Raw genomic sequence first — 8,326 nt, 5'->3', positions numbered from 1 at the left:
TTCGATTTTGGCCACTAGATGGTGGCAGTGTATGTGCAAAGTTTTAGACTGATCCAATGAACCATTGCATTTCTGTTCAAAATTTTGTATCAAGACTGCCCAAATGTGTCTAATTTGTTTATTAAAAACTTTTCATATTCAAAATTGTGCACTCTCCTCAAACAATATCATGGTATTGTTTCACTGTAATAGCTACTGTAAATAGGACAGTGCAGTTAGATTAACAAGAATTTAAGATTTCTGCCAATATCAGATATGTTTATGTCCTGGGAAATTTTCTTGTTACTTACAACCTCATGCTAATCGCATTAGCCCACGTTAGCTCAACTGTCCCGTGGACGGGACACCGATCCCGAAGACGTTTAGCTACGCTCACGACACAGGATCAATTTTATCCCTCATGCTGGCCCTGACCAAACTGGTAAGTTTCCCCTCACTATACCTGCACTTCTCCACATTGCCAGACTTACAGTTGAAGTCGGAAATTTACATACACTTAGGTTGGAGTCATTAAAACTCGTTTTTCAACCACCACCAATTTCTTGTTAACAAACTATAGTTTTGGCAAGTCGGTTAGGACATCTACTTTGCGCATGACACAAGTAATCTTTCCAACAATTATTTACAGACAGATTATTTCACTTATAATTCACTGTATTACAATTCCAGTGAGTCAGAAGTTTACATACACTGAGTTGACTGTGCCATTAAACAGCGTGGAAAATTTCAGAAAATTATGTCATGGCTTTAGAAGCTTCTGATAGGCTTATTGACATCATTTGAGTCAATTGGAGGTGTACCTGGGGATGTATTTCAAGGCCTACCTTCACTCTCAGTGCCTCTTCGCTTGACATCATGGGAAAATCAAAAGAAATCAGAAAAGAATTGTAGAACTCCACAAGTCTGGTTCATCCTTGGGAGGAATTTCCAAACGCCTGAAGATACCACGCTCATCTGTACTAACAATAGTACACAAGTATAAACACCATGGGACCACGCAGCCATCATACCGCTCAGGAAGGAGACGCCTTCTGTCTCCTTGAGATGAACGTACTTCGGTGCGAAAAGTGCAAATCAATCCCAGAACAACAGCAAAGGACCTTGTGAAGATGCTGGCGGAAACAGGTACAAAAGTATCTATATCTACAGTAAAACGAATCCTATATTGACATAACCTGAAAGGCCAACCAGCAAGGAAGAAGCCACTGCTCCAAAACTGCCATAAAAAAGCCAGACTACAGTTTGCAACTGCACATGGGGACAAAGATCGTACTTTTTGGAGAAGTGTCCTCTGGTCTGATGAAACAAAAATAGAACTGTTCGGCCATAATGACCATTGTTATGTTTGGAGGAAAAAGGGGGAAGCTTGCAAGCCAAAGAACACCATCCCAACCGTGAAGCACGGGGTGTCACGACTTCCGCCGAAGTCGGTTCCTCTCCTTGTTAGGGCAGCATTCAGCGGTCGACGTCACCGGTCTTCTAGCCATCGCCGATCCACCTTTCATTTTCCATTTGTTTTGTCCACACACCTGGTTTACATTCCCTCATTACTTGTTGTGTATATAACCCTCTGTTCCCCCCATGTCTGTGTGTGAAATTGTTTGATGTAATGTGTTTGTGCACTCTGACTGGTTCGCAATGGGTTATTTTGTACCCATATTTTGTTGTTCTGGGTGCCGTTGGTTTTTTGCATATTAAACTGCTCCGGTCTTTACCCAGTTCTGCTCTCCTGCGCCTGACTTTCCTGCAGCCAGTCACGCACCCCTTACAGAATTTCACACCCGAATATGGAGTCAGCAGGAGCAGGTGCCCCTGGTATAGCGGTCGAGGAGCGCGTCCAGGAGCACATGGCAATGCTCCACCATCTCGGCGCCGCCATGGACCGCGTCGTCCAAACCATGGACCGCTGGGAGAGACAGGGAGTTCCTCCAGCGCCTCCACCAGCACAACCGGGGTCTCCACTACTCGCCCCCCCGGCACCCGGTCCCAGTGGGATTCGTCTCGCCCTTCCCCGGGAGTACGATGGGATGGCTGCACTCTGCCAGGGTTTCCTGTTGCAGCTGGATCTCTACCTGGAAACCATCCACCCGGCTCCATCGGGCCGTGAGAAGGTGTCCGCCCTCATCTCGTGCCTGTCGGGGAAAGCCCTGGAGTGGGCCAACGCCGTGTGGGGAGAAGGAGATGCGGCGCTGGACCATTTCGAGGATTTCACGAACGTCTCTTCCATCTGAGGCAGAGGACGAGGAGCGCCCAGGAGTTCGTGATGGACTTTCGGACCCTGGCTGGCGGCGCGGGATGGAATGACAGGGCCCTGATCGACCACTATCGCTGCAGTTTGTGCGAGGACGTCCGTCGGGAGTTGGCCTGCAGGGACACCACTCTCACCTTCGACCAGCTGGTGGACCTGTCCATTTGGCTGGATAATCTGCTGGCTACCCGCGGACATCCAGAGCGGGGTCTGTCGGTTCCATCCCCCAGCACCACCGCTACGATGCCCATGGAGCTGGGAGGTGCTGCGCTCAGGGAGACGAAAGGAGGTTCCGTCTCGTGCACCATCTGTGGCCGCAGAGGTCACACTGCCGGTCGGTGCCGGGTTGATTCCTCTGGGGGTCGAGGCAGCAGGCAGGGCACTCTGGCGTCACCCCAGGTGAGCCGGCACCATACTCACGCAGAGCCCTCTGTTGCACACATGTTTTTGTATGTTACTTTTCCTGAGTTTTCCCCGCATTCCCAGCATAAGGCGCTCGTTGATTCAGGTGCGGCTGGGAATTTTATAGACAGATCATTCGCCCATAGTTTAGGGATCCCCATTGTTCCAGTGGCTATGCCCTTCCCAGTTCACGCCTTAGACACTCGACCATTAGGGTCAGGGTTGATTAGGGAGGCCACCGCTCCTCTGTGCATGGTGACGCAGGGGGGTCACAAGGAGAGAATCAGTCTCTTCCTCATTGACTCTCCTGCGTTTCCCGTGGTGCTAGGCCTACCCTGGTTAGCTTGTCATGACCCCACTGTTTCATGGCAACGGAGGGCTCTCACGGGGTGGTCGCGAGAGTGCTCGGGGAGGTGTTTAGGGGTTTCCGTTGGTGCTACTACAGTGGAAAGTCCCGACCAGGTCTCCACCGTGCGCATTCCCCCCGAATATTCCGACTTGGCTCAAGCCTTCTCCAAAAAGAGGGCGACTCAATTACCACCTCATCGTCGGGGGGATTGGGCGATAAATCTCCTATTAGACGCCGCACTTCCCAGGAGTCACGTGTATCCCCTGTCACAGGCGGAGACGGCGGCTATGGAAACATATGTCTCCGAATCCCTGCGTCAGGGGTTCATTCGGTCCTCTACTTCACCCGCCTCCTCAAGTTTATTTTTTGTGAAGAAGAAAGAGGGAGGTCTGTGCCCGTGTCTGTGCCCGTGTATTGACTATCAAGGCCTAAACCAGATCACTGTGAGGTACAGTTACCCGCTACCTCTCATAGCCACAGCGATTGAGTCAATGCACGGGGCGCGCTTCTTCACTAAACTAGATCTCAGGAGCGCTTACAACCTGGTGCGAATCCGGGAGGAAGACGAGTGGAAGACGGCGTTCAGTACTACCTCAGGGCATTATGGGTACCTCGTCATGCGGTACGGGTTGATGAATGCTCCATCAGTCTTCCAAGCCTTTGAAGACAAGATTTTCAGGGACCTGCACGGGCAGGGTGTAGTGGTGTATATTGATGACATTCTGATATACTCCGCTGCACGCGCCGAGCATGTGTCCCTGGTGCGCAGGGTGCTTGGTCGACTGATGGAGCATGACCTGTATGTCAAGGCTGAGAAATGTCTGTTCTTCCAGCAGGCTGTCTCCTTCCTAGGGTACCGCATTTCCACATCAGGGGTGGAGATGGAGTGACCGCATTTCAGCCGTGCGTAATTGGCCGACTCCCACCACGGTAAAGGAGGTGCAGCGGTTTCTAGGGTTTGCCAATTACTACCTGAGGTTTATCCGGGGTTTTGGTCAGGTAGCGGCTCCCATTACCTCACTGCTGAAGGGGGGCCCGGTCCGTTTGCAGTGGTCGGCTGAGGCGGACAGGGCTTTTGGTCACCTGAGGGCTCTGTTTACCTCAGCTCCCGTGCTGGCCCATCCAAATCCCTCTTTGGCGTTCATAGTGGAGGTGGATGCGTCCGAGGCTGGGATAGGAGCCGTGCTCTCTGAGCGCTCAGGTACGCCACCGAAGCTCCGCTCCTGTGCCTTCTTCTCGAGGAAGCTCAGCCCGGCGGCGCAAAACTATTACCTGGGGAACCGGGAGCTGTTGGCTGTCGTCAAGGCTTTGAACGCGTGGAGACAATGGCTTGAGGGGGCTAAACACCCTTTTCTCATCTGGACTGACCACCGCGATCTGGATTACATCCGGGCAGCGAGGAGACTGAACCCTCGCCAGGCAAGGTGGGCCATGTTTTTCACCCGTTTTGTTTTCACCCTTTCTTACAGACCAGGTTCCCAGAACATGAAGGCAGACGCACTGTCCCGGCTGTATGACACAGAGGAGCAGCCCATGGATCCCACTCCCATACTCCCAGCCTCCTGCCTGGTGGCGCCAGTAGTGTGGGAGCTGGACGCGGACATTGAGCAGGCGTTACATGCAGAGCCCGCTCCCCTCCAGTGTCCCGCTGGGCGTCTGTACGTTCCGTCTGCTGTCCGTGACCGGCTGATCTATTGGGCCCACACGTCACCCTCCTCTGGTCATCGAGGCATCGGTCGGACGGTGTGCTGTCTGAGTGGGAAGTACTGGTGGCCCACTTTGGCTAAGGACGTGAGGTTTTAGGTTTCCTCATGCTCGGTGTTCCCCCCATGTCTGTGTGTGAAATTGTTTGTTGTAAAGTGTTTGTGCACTCTGACTGGTTCGCGATGGGTTATTTTGTACCCATATTTTGTTGTTCTGGGTGCCGTTAGTTTTTTGCATATTAAACTGCTCCGGTTTTTACCCAGTTCTGCTCTCCTGTGCCTGACTTCCCTGCAGCCAGTCACGCACCCCTTACAGGGGTGCAGCATCGTGTTGTGGGGGTGCTTTGCTGCAGCAGGGACTGGTGCACTTCACAAAATAGATGGCATCACGAGGGAGGAAAATTATGTGGATATATTGAAGCAACATCTCAAGACATCAGTCAGGAAGTTAAAGCTTGGTCACAAATGGGTCTTCCAAATGGACAATGACCCCAAGCAAACTTCCAAAATTGTGGCAAAATGACTTAAGGACAACAAAGTCAAGGTATTGGAGTGGCCATCACAAAGCCCTGACCTCAATCCTATAGAAGATTTGTGGGCAGAACTGAAAAAGCGTGTGCGAGCAAGGAGGCCTATAAACCTGACTCAGTTGCACCAGCTCTGTCAGGAGGAATGGAATTAGATCAATGAAATGCCTCTTGATGGGCGTTTAGAGTCCTTTAGACATAAATTGTTTTACATATCAATTGTTAGATTTTACATATCAATTGTACGGATCGCTAATTAGACCAACCATTTAGATATTTGCAATGTTTAATTGTGCTTTGTTATTTCTCATCCGACGTTTTGTTCAATGGAGCTTTTTAGCATCACAAGATAGAAGACTGATCATGGAACACTGTCAAAATAGAGAGAGAAGAGAGCAGGTAGAGACACCTTAATGAACAAGGTTATCAACATTAATTCTGTTGTGGATAAAATGTACATGATGTAAACGAATTATCTTTTCACTCTTTGCAAACTCCTTTCGTTTTGGAACCGGGCTGCCTCCCGAGCGTGAGCCAGGTGCCCTGTTCAAAACCCACCGCGAAGTCTGCTCAAAACAAAGGTGACGTAGCCTAGGCTAGATTAAGCACGTGGAGTAATTGGCAATCTGTGTTCACATGAAAGTGCCTGCTTTATCTGCCGTTACAATGAAAACAAAGTTATAAAATTTGAACATACACTGAGTGTACAAAACATTAATTACACATTCCTAAAATGGAGTTGTACCCCTTCCTTTTTCCGTCAGAACAGCCTCAATTTGTCGGGGCTTGGACTCAACAAGATGTCGAAAGCGTCCTTTGGGGGGGTGGACCATTCTTGATACACAAGGGAAACTGTTGAGCGTGAAAAACCCATCAGTGTTGCAGTTCTTGACACAGACCGGTGTACCATACCCCATTCAAAGACACTTAAATCTGTTGTCTTGCTCATTCAACTTCTGAATGGCACACATACACAATCCATGTCTCAATTGTCTCAAGGCCTAAAAATCCTTCCCTTCATTTACAGGGATTGACATGGATTTAACAAATGACATCAGTAAGGGATCATAGCTTTCACCTGGTCAATCTATGTCATGGAAAGAGCAGGTGTTCTTAATGTTTTGTACACATTGTATATTTTATGGAAAAGAGATGTATGTTTCTGGATGATGTGCTATGCTGCCTTGTTGACAAAATGACCAAATGGCGCAGTTTACTGTTCTATTAGAGAAGGGCACTCCTCCCTCAACGCTTTTGCCAGTTCATGTTACAGGCCACAGACCGGTGCACCACTGCTCAGGTTAATAGAACTCTCACTGTTTCTCCCGTGTGAGTCCTCATGTGTATCTTTTGATGTCCAATCAGATTGAAGCCTGGCCACAATCAGGGCAGTAACATAGCCTGATTTCTCCTCTGTGTGAACCCAAATGTGCATTTTCAAATAGTGCCTGTAGCTTTTGCCACAATGACTGCAATGTTATTATTTCTCCCCTGTGTGGATCATTCTGGGATATTTGAGTTCCACTCTGATTGAATGTTTTGCCACAATCGGGCAGGGATATGATTTCTCCCCTGTGTGGCTCCTCATGTGCATTGTAAGTTCATTGTTTAAGGTGAACCATTTACTACAAATATGACAACAAAACCTGCAAAAAATCCACAATGTGAGCAGGCTCAGGGTATGGAAGAGGTCGGTAATCCAGAGAGGGGCAAAGGTACAGGTCGTCAGGCAGGCGGGCTCAGAGTCAGGACAGGTAAAGGTCAAAACCAGGAGGGCGAGGAAAGAGAGACCGGAAAAAGCCGGAGCTGAGACACAGACCACTGGTTGACTTGAACAAACAAGACGAACTGGCAATAGACAAACAGAGAACACAGGTATAAATACACAGAGGATAATGGGGAAGATGGGCGACACCTGGAGGGGGTGGAGACAATCACAAAGACAGGTGAAACAGATCAGGGTGTGACAGCTATGGAAGACTGCCAATATAATTTTAAACAATGTGTATTCCCATTTAAGACAACATTCTCTGATGGGTGGACAACCTTCTTTGTGGTACCATTTGTAAGTTTACATTTCAATTTTAGTCAAATTTATCAGCCAAACATGACACCCACCGTGTATTCAAGATTATGATGTGTCTCAACCATAGCAGGCACAACACATACTCCTCAGATGATGTGGCATCTGTAATTAGGGCTGTATGTATTTTTAGATATTGGCCTATTGTAAATGTGTATTATTGAAGCATCAACATCTTTATTGCAAAAATAAATACAAATGCACACCACTTTAAGCTACATATTCATTTGAAAGAGGTAATGCATTTCCTATTGATCAGCACAATTGATAAAAACCATTTATTTTATCTAGTGATCCAACAATGATTTGGTTATTTATTAGCCATAATAAAACCAACTATTCGTTCTAAATGTAAAGTGGTAATCTGATCTCTTATTCAAGCTCAGCTTGCAAGCTTCTCATGATGTTTGCCACCTACTCATAATTACTTGTCTTAACCCAAAATTGGTTTAGGCCTACTCTAATAGCTGCATTGTACACAAACAAATCGACACAGCTTGATTTTAGATTTTTATTTTCGAAATCTACAAGTAAAACGTACAGTTTCACAGAAATGTTCTCCAAAATGTTTATTTTTGAAATTGGAAGATTTTTGGCAGATTTAATATAAACGGTTTGGCTGACTTAAGAAACTGATTTAAAATAACTACTTTATTTGGCACTTAGGAACTTACTATGGGCATTTATTTATTTAACTATTTAACATATTGAGATGAGAACGTTTTAATTGGAATTGGGCTGCCTGAGTAAACGCAGCCTTCGACTTTGACCAACAGTAGGTTGATATACTTTACCTTAAAACCAGGAACACAGATAACGTGGGCAGTGTTTATTATAGCCTTGAAGTCCACCTTTTGGTCTTTTTTTTACCAGTTTCTGTCTTTGTACAGCAAAACATGTAATAACTTTTGATTGGACTTACATGCCACTGTTCTAGAAACGCAAAGCTCTTTACAGTGTAAGTGGGAAACACCACCCTAATCCCACTTAGCCTACATACTCTTGAAATAAGTG

The sequence above is a fragment of the Salmo salar genome, chromosome 23 (genome assembly GCF_965601325.2).
Source record: "Salmo salar chromosome 23, fSalSal1, whole genome shotgun sequence".
Lineage (NCBI taxonomy): Eukaryota > Metazoa > Chordata > Actinopteri > Salmoniformes > Salmonidae > Salmo > Salmo salar.
Note: the sequence above shows the minus strand (reverse complement) of the source record.